We start from the raw sequence: 12,113 nt of genomic DNA on the forward strand, positions 1-12,113 counted from the left end.
AGATGTCTTCACAAACACTAATCAGTAGATGTCATGCACCACTTGAATCAAACTAAATGGAAAAAATCACATGATCATATCAATAGATGCATATAAAGCATTTGACAAAATTCAAAACCACTTCATGAAAAAAAAAAAAAACCTGAAGAAACTAGACATAGAAGAACTTTACTTCAACATAGAACAGGCTATGTACTACAAATCCAAAACCACAACATAAAAAAAAAAAAAAAATGGAGAAACAAGAAAGTGTTTTCTCTAAGGAAAAAAAAAAAAAAAAAAAGGATGTACACTCACACCACTGCTATTAAAATAGTACCTAAAAGTTTAGCCAAAGTGATTAGAGAATATAAAGAATTAAGGAAAATCCAATAGAAAAGGAAACATTCAAATTATTCCTAGTTTCAGATGATATGATATTATATTAAATAGACCCTAAAAAATTCACAAGAAGACTTGTAGACTTCATAAACAAAAATCATTGATTTAACAGAATACAAAATAAATATAAAAAAGCAATAGCTTTTCTATACAACAATAATGAACTCACTGAGAAAGAAATCAGAAAAACTCTTTCACAATACCTTCAATATTAAAAAAAAATTAAAAAATAAATAAACAAAACAATTAAACAACTTAGGAATAAACCCAATAAAGTAGGTGAAAAACCCTTGAGATGAAAATTACCATATACTGCACAAAGAAATTGAGGAAGATACTAGAAAATGGAAGAATTGTCATTGTTCATGGTTAAGTAGAATTAATATTGTTAAATGGCTATAGTTCCCCAAACAATCTACACATTCATTGTAATTCCAAGAAAAATACCAATGATATTATTCACACACCTGGAAAAATCAATCTGAAAATTGATATGGAAGATGAAAAGACCCAGTATAAACAAAACAATTCTAAGCAAAAAGAGCAATGCTGGGGACATCATAATACTCAATTTCAAATTATACTACAGAGACTTAGTAACAAAATCATCATGGTATTGACATAAAAACAGAAATGTATATCAATGAGACAGAATACAAGATACAGAGACAAACCCACACAAATACAGCCATCTCATTCTTGACAAAGGTGATAAAAACATTTTGTAGGAAAGAGTCATTTTAACAAATGATGCTAGGAAAAATGGATATTTGTATGTAGAAGTGTGAGTCTAGATCTCTAACTCTCATACTGCAAAATAGTCAATTAAAAAAAGATCAAAATCTAAATATAGGCCCATTGCAACTGCTAGCAAAAGCATCATGGAAATAATTCAAGATATAGGCACAGGTAGCAACTTCCTAAATACAACTCCTATACCTCAAGAAATAGTAGCAAAAATCAATGAATGAAACGGCATTATATTTTTAACAAAGCGTTTGCAGAACAAAGGGAACAATAAAGACAGCCTATAAAATTGGAGAAAATCTTTATCACCTACTCTTCCAGAAGGGTATTAGTTATTATGGGTTTCTTATTTTTTGAAATGAATTTCATGACTTCTTTTTCTATTTCTTTTTTTTTTTTTCTTTTTCTATTTCTATAAAGAACATCATTGGAATTTTGATTTGAATGGAATTCAATCTGTGTAGCACTTTTGGTAGTATGGACATTTTGACAATATTAAATCTACTTATCCAAGAACATGGGGGATATATCCATCTTCTAAGATCTTCTTCTATTTCTTTCTTTAGTGTTATATAGTTTTCATTTTTTATTTTAGAAGTCCTTTGTTTTGGTTAGCTTTTTGCTGCTGTAATGAAAAGGATCTCTCCAGCACAATTATAGAGGAGGAAGAGTCTATTTAAGGTCTCACCATTTCAGAGGTCTTAGTCCAAAAAAGGCCGGCTCCATTCCTCAGGGCTCAAGGTGAGGCTGAACATCAGGGTGGAAGAGGGTTGCAGAGGGGAGCAGGTCACATCATCAGGAGCATAGGGAGACTCCACTCACCAAATACAAATATATACCCCAAATCACACCCCAACTCCCATCTCCTTCAATCACACCTCACCACTTTCCTTACCACTCAATTAATCCCTCTCAGGGATTAAGACCCTCACAACCCAATCATTTCTCCTTTGAACCTTCTTCCACTTTCTCACATGTGAACTTTTGGGGGACACTTCACATTCTAAACTATAATATCCTTCATGTTTTTTGTTAGATTTCCAAGTTTTGGAGTTTTTTTGTTTGTTTGTTTGTTTTTGAAGCTATTGTCATGGGAGTTTTCCTAATTTCTCTGTCAGCAGATTCATTACTGGAGTATAAGAATAAGATTAACTTATGAGTCTTGATTTGGTATCCTGCTACATTGCTGAATTCATTTGTGAGTACAAGAAGTTTTCTGGTGGAGTTTTGGATAAATAAGAGACCCATAATTGCCAAAGCAATCCTTAGTAAGAAAAGTGAATCAGCAGTATTTCAAAATATGGGATCTCAAATTATACTACAGAGCTATAGTAACTAAAACAGCATGGTATTAGCATCCAAACAGGCATTAAGGTCAATGGAATAGAAGACACAAGACAAATTCACATAAAAACAGTTATCTCATACTTGAAAAAGGTGACAAAAACATACAATGGAGAAAAGATAGGTTTTTCTAACAAATGTTGCTGGGAAAACTGGAAATCCATATGTAGTAGAATGAAATTTTACCCCTGTCTCTCACCCTGAAGAAACTCCAAGTGGATCAAAGTCCCAGGAATCAGACTAGAAACTCTGCACCTACTAGGAGAAAAGGTAAGCCTAACAGTCCAACATGTTAGGTCAGGAACTGACTTTCTTAACAAGATTCCTAAAGTGCAAAAAGTAAAATAAAAATTAATAAAAGGAATAATATCAACTTAAAAAGCTTCTTCACAAAAAATGAAACAATCAAGAGTTGAAGAGAGCTTAGGAAATGGGAGAATATTATTGTCATCTGCACTAATAGGATATACAAAGAACTCAGAAAACAACATCAAAAATAAAGAAAATCAGTAATTGTGCAAAGGAACTGACACTTTGCAGAATGAAAAAAATACAAAGGTCAACAAATACATGAAAAAATGTTCAATATCTCTTGCAATTAGATACATGCAAATTAAAACTGCACTGAGGTTTCATCTCACTCTAGTCAGAATGGTGATTATCAGGAATAAAATTAACAGTAAAGTTGGTGAAGATGTCGGGAAGAGTATATGCATACATTGATGGTGGGACTGCAAATTGGTATAACCTCTAGGACAGGCTGTCTAGTGCACGCCCAAGCACTATGTGTTACCCCTATACCTATTCTAATATTACTGCTGCTGCAAATCTGTCCAAACAGTTTGGAAGCATGCTTAATGGGACATGGACTAAAGAGTTTGCTAATTTGACTACCCTATTAAGAAATTCTATATTTGTGATAAATAGTACTCAGGTCAAGGTCCCAGGTATGCCAGAAGCCATTAGTTTCTTACAGTCAGCATTACAATTTGGTAAACAATGGATGGGAAGTTTTTCTATGATGGGATTGTTGTTCTTGCTTTTAATATTGCTGCTCAGATATCTGTTGTCTTCAAGAAGACATCAAAGGCAGCAAGCCTTAGTGGTATGGCAAGCCCTTATGGCCATGGATCAAGGCTCTGATCCACAGATTTGGCTCTCCCAATTACAGGGCTGGTAGTCAAAAACGGGTAAGCACAGGGTGGACTTTATACCAACCTAATACAGGGATCAAAGCATGCCAACAGCTCTTTGGCTCCCATTGACAGGTAAGGATAAAGTCTGACTCTGGACAGACACAGTCACTGTCCTTTTCTTTATATAATAAAAAGGGGGAGCTTGCTGAGGGCCGTCTTGGACAAGATGGCACCTGGCAGTGAGTCAAAGAGCACTGGCTACCAAAATAAGGTAATACCCAAAAAGGCTGCTTGCTGTTACTAGTTCCTTGGAGACTTATGACTTGTTAACGCCAGGCTGAATGATTGGCCATCTAATATCATGCCGCGTGTGGACAGCTCATGATTTATATAGTGTTATGCTGGCATTCCTCTTCATGGTCTCCTGCGTGACAGAAAGCTTTGCTATAATTGGCTGATAAGCCAGGAGCCTGGAGGAGGAGAGAGGGAAAGAGAAGAAGAAGGAAAATAATAAGCAGAAGCAATAGGAGACAGAGAATCAGGGAGGATGCAATAAATCACATGAAACTAAAGAGTAGTAGTGTCTCCTTTCTCCGCACCAGTTCCGCTGGATGGAACAATATGTTCCATGCTTTTATTCTTATATCAAATGGATTCTACTGTCATGTATAACTAAAAAGAACCAATAAAAATATTAGTATCCAGAATGTTTAAAGAACTCAAAAAAAAACAAATTCCAAAAACTCAAATAACCCATTCCATAATTGGGCATATGAGCTGAACAGACACTTCTTATAAGAAGACATGCAAATGGCCACCAATAATATGAAAGCATGTTCAACATCTTCAGCCATCAGTGAAATTAAAATAAAATCTACATCAAAAGTCATCTCATCTCAGTCAGAGCGGCAATCACCAAAAATGCAAACAAAAATAAATACTGGCAAAATGGTGGGGGAAAATAAAGTCTTGTATTATTAGTCAACCACTATGGAAATCAGCATGGAAGTTTTTCAAAAAATTAAATACTAAACTACAATATGACACAGCTGTAGTACTCGTCAGCCTTTTTTTTTTTTTAAAAGCATACTTTAGAGACACATGCATACAAATGTTTGTCAAGCAAAATTCATGATATCCAAGTTATGAAATCAATCTAGGTGTCTGTCAGCAGATGAATGGATAAAGAAATGGTGGTATAGTACATAATAGAGCTATAAATGCATAACTTTATAGCTCTACAAAATTCAGCTGTGAAGAAAAACAAAATTACGTAGTTCATATTAAGTAAAATAAGGAAAATTCAGAAAGACAAGTATCAGTACCATATGTTTTCTAACACATGGAGGCTAGCAAAAAAACCAAAGCACATGAGGACATCTTGAATGAAGAATGGAAATCATTCATCTTAGGTAAGAATAGGCAATTATGGGAAAGAGAGAAGGGAGGATAAGGGGAGATTTTGAACAAATTATATTATAGTCATATAGAAGAACACTAGAATGAAACTCGCCATTCTATATAATTAATATATAATTAAATAAATAACATTTTTGAAAAATTATGTTTCTTCGTAGAATACATGTTCAGAAAATGGAGATGATCCATGGGTAGAGTTTTTGATCATTTGACATCAAAAGGTCTGCCATCAGATTCTTGTGCAGGCCTAAGTGAACTGTGTGGTTTCATCAGATTTGAACTGGACCAGTCTACCTCCACATTACAGAAAAACAACATGAACCCAGTTGACCACACATGGGAGGTGTTATCTATAACAAAACTTGTAGAAGTCTATTACTTTACTGTTTAGATAGGAAACTTCTGAATGTTGCCTATCTAAATGTTGAAAGCAAGTTACAGAAGCAAGTAAAGCTAGAGTGTTAATTCAGATGTTCCCTGAACAGTGTGCTCTGTTTGGAAGCAGAATAGCTCAAGCCAATTAAAAGAGAAAAGAAATACTAATTTTATTATGGGCCCAGTTACATTCCATCCCTCTTTCTCCCTCAGAATTAATACTGAGCAAGGTTTCAGTGTCTGATACACACAGAACACACAATACTGTGGCATTTTTTTTTCTTCAGATAGAAAACTTTATTGTACGATCAGTTGGCAAGAAGGTCAAGAGCTGAAAAGGAGCTCAAATGTGTCTCTCTGTTGGTACTGGGGAATTCCTAAAAAAAGGAAGGGGAGAAGTCACTTGTGAGTTGAGTGATGAGAAGGAATAGATGGTCCAGTTGCATATTTCTTGTGGGGGCTGTTATCATGTTCTGCACAAAGATTTTGAGTTTGTGACATAAAAATGTCATTGAGCAGGTGAGCCAGCTTCTATTGTACATGTCCACTATTGCAAATCTGGTTTCAAACCATCCTTGAGTAGGTTCTTGAGACTTTTCCTGAAAAACAACTTAAACACTTTATTCTTTAGGTTATTTATATTCAGGTATTTTAGGCCTTAACATATTTCAAAAAGCTATAGAAACCAGAATCCCTCTTTTTCAAGGTGGGTCATAGAAATTAGAATTCTTCTCTCTCAAAGCAAGTCATAGAATTTAGAATGGTCAGGCTTGGTGGTGAACACTTATAATTCCAACTACTTAGGAGGGTGGGGCAGGAGGATTGCAAATTCAAGCCCAATATGGGTAACATTGAGACCCTATGTGAAAATAAGAAAATGGACTGAGGGTGTAGGTAAGTGATAGAGGACTTGCCTAGCATGCTTGAAGCCCTGGGTTTGATCATCAGTAACATTAAAAGAAAAAAGTCTAGGAAGGTTACTTTCTGACCTTTTGACTTCTCTATTGAGGATCCATAGGCAGCAGATGTCTGCCCTATGCATGGGGGAAGGAATGCCACACAGACAGTAAAAGTAGGCAGTTTTCCTTTGGTTTTTGGTTTCCTTTTGGTTTCCTTTGGTTTTCACTCCTGAAGGCACCCCTATCACATAAGAAGTTGATTAAATGAAGGTGCTATGTTTTTCTCTCATTGACCTATCTTTTGTTAGATAGGTCATGATCCTTATGGTGGGGAGGAAAAGGGTCACACATTTTTGCTTCTACAAAATTGTAGCATGTTTTTTCTGAGTTGTGGAACATTTTAGAGAATTATCAAATTTGAAAAACTCAGTGGAGACCCCCATATCTCTAGCAAGATGGTGTGAAGTGAGGGTGTTCCCATGTCAGAAGTCTTAAACAGGCAAGGCAGTCTGAAGTATTGTATCCTTCAACTCCGGTTTGCCAAATTACAGGCACTCCACAGAGCTGAAAAAGTACTGAAGCACAGAGAGAGTTAGTCTAACAGCAACATGATGTCAAGTGAGACCATTTGTAACCAGATCTCAGTGTTTTGTTTGTTTTAGCTACATTGTGTTCCTCTCTTGTTAGACATTTACCATCTTTCTCTATTTTTTTATGTGGCCCTAGTTCATAAATAAAACTAAAACTTGCCTAAACATTTCAACTAATCACTTAAATCGATAACTGCAACTTGATATAATTTAGCTTTTCTCAAATACTGCCTTGAATTTTGAATATTATCCCTTTATGACTTGCCAGAGCCACCAGTATAATATTTATTAATATGCATGTTTGAGCTATAAATGGTTGTTAGTTTATTGTAAGGTTAATGAATTGAATCAATTGATAAATAGTGGATTACAAATATGCACTGGTTTGATGGGCATTTTTTGAAGTTAATTCTCAAGGAAGACTCCTGTATGATGAATTCTTTTCTTTTTTCTTATAGTAAGTAATAGGAAGAAGAATATTTTTCAAAACAAACATTACTAATTATTTATGCCCCTTGTGGCCTTACTCTATTAAAATAAAATGACTCATTTACTGTCTCAACACGACATTTTAAATGCAATAAAATATTATATGAAAGGCAAAGCTACTGAAAGAACCAATTAGAGAGTATGTGTTGTTAAAACATTACATCCAAGGTTGGAGGCTGTTGAAATAGGACTTTTGCCATTTAGCTGCTATCAGAGTTGAAGAACTCTATATTATTAAAGAACAAACCAGGCAGATAGATGAATCCATACTGAACTCGGCTCTACATAAAACTAATTTGCTAACAATCTCAGTATTTATTGATATGAGCCAACCCAGTTTAGATAACACATTCCATTTCACTGTGGAAGTTTTACTTTCAGCTATTCACAGGACTCCATTCAACTATTCTTGGCATAAATAAAGCTCCCAGTTGATTACTAGTCAAAATGTGTCATGCATTTTGTTTCTTGTATAAAAATATTTTACTATTTTATCTCAGTTATTTGCTATCTGCTTTATGCTGGATAAACTCACATTTCAGATATTGAAAAGCAAACTGAAATAGTCAATGAATTTATGAGATAAGGTATATTTTTCTCTTGGTTTGGCCTTTGTCTCCTTCTATACTTATGATGAGTGAAACTGGGAAAATATGACTGATGAACAATTAACTTTTAGAAATAAATTATAAACATAAAATTTTAGACATACATTTGACCTTGCATTTTGGCATTACAGACCATGTTGTATACCAAACAAACATTGCAACTGATTCACTTTACCAAATGACCAATACTCAGGCCCAAATTTTTCTGTAATGTTCTCCTAGCCATGGCTCAGAAGACCAATTGTTCAACTAAAGTATGTTAAACTGCACATATTTTAACATATTCATCAAGTTTAGTATGTTTTACATTTATCTATTTCTAAATTTCATTCTGTAGTAAGTAAAATGTAGCTTGTTGTTACTTTATTTTTTCCCGTGAATGATAATCTGCTGTAAACTGGTAAATTGTCTTGTCTAAAAATGAAAGCTATTGCACCATTTATCATTTTCTAGGGTTTATATACACCCACCATGCAGATTTCAAGCTAGGTATGTGACATCACTGAAGGTGAGAAGTTGAGAGAAGATGCCAGCAATCAGCTTCCCAAGGCTCTTCAAGCCAGTTTCAGACCATCGCTCACTGTAAATGAGCTAGCATAGGCATCGAAATGCTGAATTTCTAAATTGAAATTAAAAAGATCCAGAGATAAATCTAGGAATCTTGAAAAAACATTAGCCTTCACTAAGTCTACATATTGTATCTGAATTACAAAATAGGGTACATGGCAATTCAGTGACTCTCATTAAATAACCTGTGCTAAATTAATATTGTAGGTGGAAATAATTAAAAACAGTTTTAAGTAGATGTTCTACCACCTTTATAAGTCACTACTGAGAAACATTACCATCCTTTGGAATATATAAATCCAGAACAAATGCAGATTTATCTTGTAAATCCCATCTTTTCTCTGTCCTTTTTGATATAGATTTTGAGAAGACAATTACTGGTAGTGAGAAAATGCAAATTGAAAGACATTATAAAGGATATTGAATGCTGCAATTTAACACTATTAAATTCAGGGCATGAAAAAATTGATTTTATTATCCTTCATACTAGTCAACCAAGTGAAATCTGTTAGTAGGAAGATTATTTCTAACTAATGTGTGAGGATTTCTGTCTCATTTGGGCTTAGATCCTGGAGTGGTTATTGCATGATCCATCAGAAAATACAGTTTTTTTTTTTTTTTTTTTTTATCATTAAGGAGTAAAAACTAGGGGCAAACAGAAATAATTAAATTTATTTTTAACATACTTTGATTATTAAAATACTATGTATTAGAATTATAAGAGGACTCTGCTATTAATAAAAGAGACTTGAATTCAAATTCCCATTCTTTCATTTACTAGATGGACCAATTTTTCTGATAACTCTTTGTTTCACCCATAAAATGAAAATAATAGCTTCACCTTTGTGAATTTATTTTAGGATTAGAAAGAATGTTAATAGAGCCCTTGTACATTACAGAGATAAATAGATGTTCAATAAGTAGCCATTAATAATAATGATATAGGTGATTAGAGCTGAAGCAAGGAAGTAAGAGCTTACATGTGTAGGTAATGCATTTGTGATAAGACTACATAGAAACAAACATCTGGCCTTGATCTCAAATTATTTGAACTCACTCTGGTTTTCTTTTTAATTTTTTAAAATAATTTTTACATAATGCTGGAGTTCATTGTTGCACATTTGTACACACTCACAATATAACAGTGTATTTTCAGCAATTTCATTCCCCCTGTACCTTCTATTTTCCTCCCCTTCTCCCACCTCCAGTACCCTTCCTGATTCTGCTGATCTCCCTTCAATTTTCGTGTCACTCTGGTTGTATGTCAAGGACAACTTTGAACCTACAATGGTAATCTGGAAAAAAAAATTGAATTGTAGAAAAATATGTTGAGACTATAAATGAATCAAGTAAAATAAAAATAGCCATTATTCTTGGTTATAAAGAGAGGTGTACTATCATCTAATTATGCTCAACTGTTTGAGATGATGTGATGATTAATTTTATGCATCACAATGAACAGGCCATGGGGTTCCTAGATGTATTGCTAAACATTCTGGGTGTATCTGTGAGTGTGCATTTGAATGACAGTAACATTTTTTGAAGGAGTACTAGGGATTGTACCCAGAGTGCTTAACAACTGAGCCACATCCCCAACCCTTTTTAAAAATTTTTAATGAGAGACAGGGTCTTCCTGAGTTGCTTGGGGAATCACTAATTTGCTGAGTTTAAAGTTCATCACTTTAAACTTACTATCCTCCTGTCTCAGCTTCCTGAGCCCTTGGATTATAGGCATGCCCCAACTGCACCTGGCAATACTAACATTTGAGTCAGCAGATTAAATAAAGCAGATGTCCTCCCTAATGTGAATGCCCCTTTTCCAAAAGAGAACTTGAATAGAACAAAAGATTTGAATAAGAGAGAACTTGAAGGATCTAATTTCTTGGCTAACCATTGATATTCTCCTGCATTCAAACTAGAACGAATTTATACCATTATCTCAGCAATCCAGTATGATAATCTTGAAATGTTTTAGCTTTCATACTGTGTGAATCTATAGATAAATGATACATATAATCAGTAGATAAGTAGAAAAGAGAGAAATAGAGGCAGAGCTATGATAGATTAGACAGAGATGATAGATAAATAGAAAATAGAGAAATAGTTAAGTAATCTATTGATTCTGTTTCTCTGCAAAAGCTTAATATACATGATTTTTGATTTAACTTTTAAGAAGCATGCACAATACTTTTATTTTTAAAACATTTTTTAAAAATCTAAAAATTATGTTTTTAAATAGAACATCTAAAAGCTATGTTTGCTTTGACAAAATTGCTGAGAAGTGATAATGTAGGGAGCAGAAAAATCCCTTTGTAGGTATATCACTATGTAGTTTATATTTAATTTCCCTTAGTTTTCTCTTCCTGCTAAAACAAATGACCATAAACAGAATTTCAAACAGCACACATTCATTACCTCATAATATCCTGGGCTCAGGAGCCAGGCCTGCTTAGTTTTTGCCTCTGCTCCAGGTCTCATTGTGGTGTGACCAGGCTGTATTCTCATCTGGAGCTGGTTTTGGAGGAGCTTGATTACAGATCCCCATGCTGGTAAAATTCATTCCTTTTCAGTATCATTACTTGGACTCTAGCTTTTGTCAGCATTCGGGTACCAGTCTCCCTCAGTTCCTGGAGAGCATCTACAATTCCTTGCAATGTGGGTTCTCCAATATCAAGCCAGCAATAAAATCTTCATGATCATTTGCTGAGATAAACTGTGACATAACAATGTAATTATGGAAAGGAGGTCTTATTACTTGTGCCACATTTTTTCATTAAAAGCAAATCACGTGCTGGACATAGTGGTGCATGCCTGTAATCCTGTTATTTTAGAAGCTGAGGCAGGAGAATCACAAGTTTAAGGCCACCCTTGGCAACTTAGGGAGAGCTTGTTTCAAAATAAAATCAAAAGGGGTGGGTATATAGCTCAGTGGTGGATCTAATCTCCAGTAACACAAAAACTAACAAACAAACAAGGAAATCGCAGATGCTACCCATATTAAAGAGAACAAGATTATATGAAGATATTTGTGAACACCAGGACATAATGGGCACCACCATGGGTGTGTCATTCATAAATACCGATAGTAATTTGAATTTATTTGTTTATTTATTTTGGGGGGTGCTGGGCATGGAACCCAGTGTCTCCTTCATGCAATCTAATGCTGATGTACCTCCAAGTACTTTTCAATTTTTCTCATGTAACAGAGGATGCTTGAAGAATCAGAGAGGTTAAGTAACTTGCCTGAGTTCACAGTCAATAAGTGATAAATCTGGCAATTGAATGCTATTTATTTATTTATTTTTGGTGTAATGGATTAAACTCAGGGCCTAGGGTATGTCCACTCCACCACAGAGCTACACCCTTTCCTTGAACTTAAAGTATAATTACTGAAACATTGCTTGTCAACTCTTTGACAACATTTTTATATGCCAATAAATAAGTTCTTTGTTGTTGTTGTTGTTGTTGTTTGGCACTTGGTATTGAACCCAGCGCACTTAACATTGAGCTACATTTCTAGCACTTTTTATTTTTTATTTTGAGGCAGGTTCTTATTAA

The sequence above is a fragment of the Sciurus vulgaris genome (assembly GCF_902686455.1).
Source record: "Sciurus vulgaris genome assembly, chromosome: 1".
Classification (NCBI taxonomy): Eukaryota; Metazoa; Chordata; class Mammalia; order Rodentia; family Sciuridae; genus Sciurus; species Sciurus vulgaris.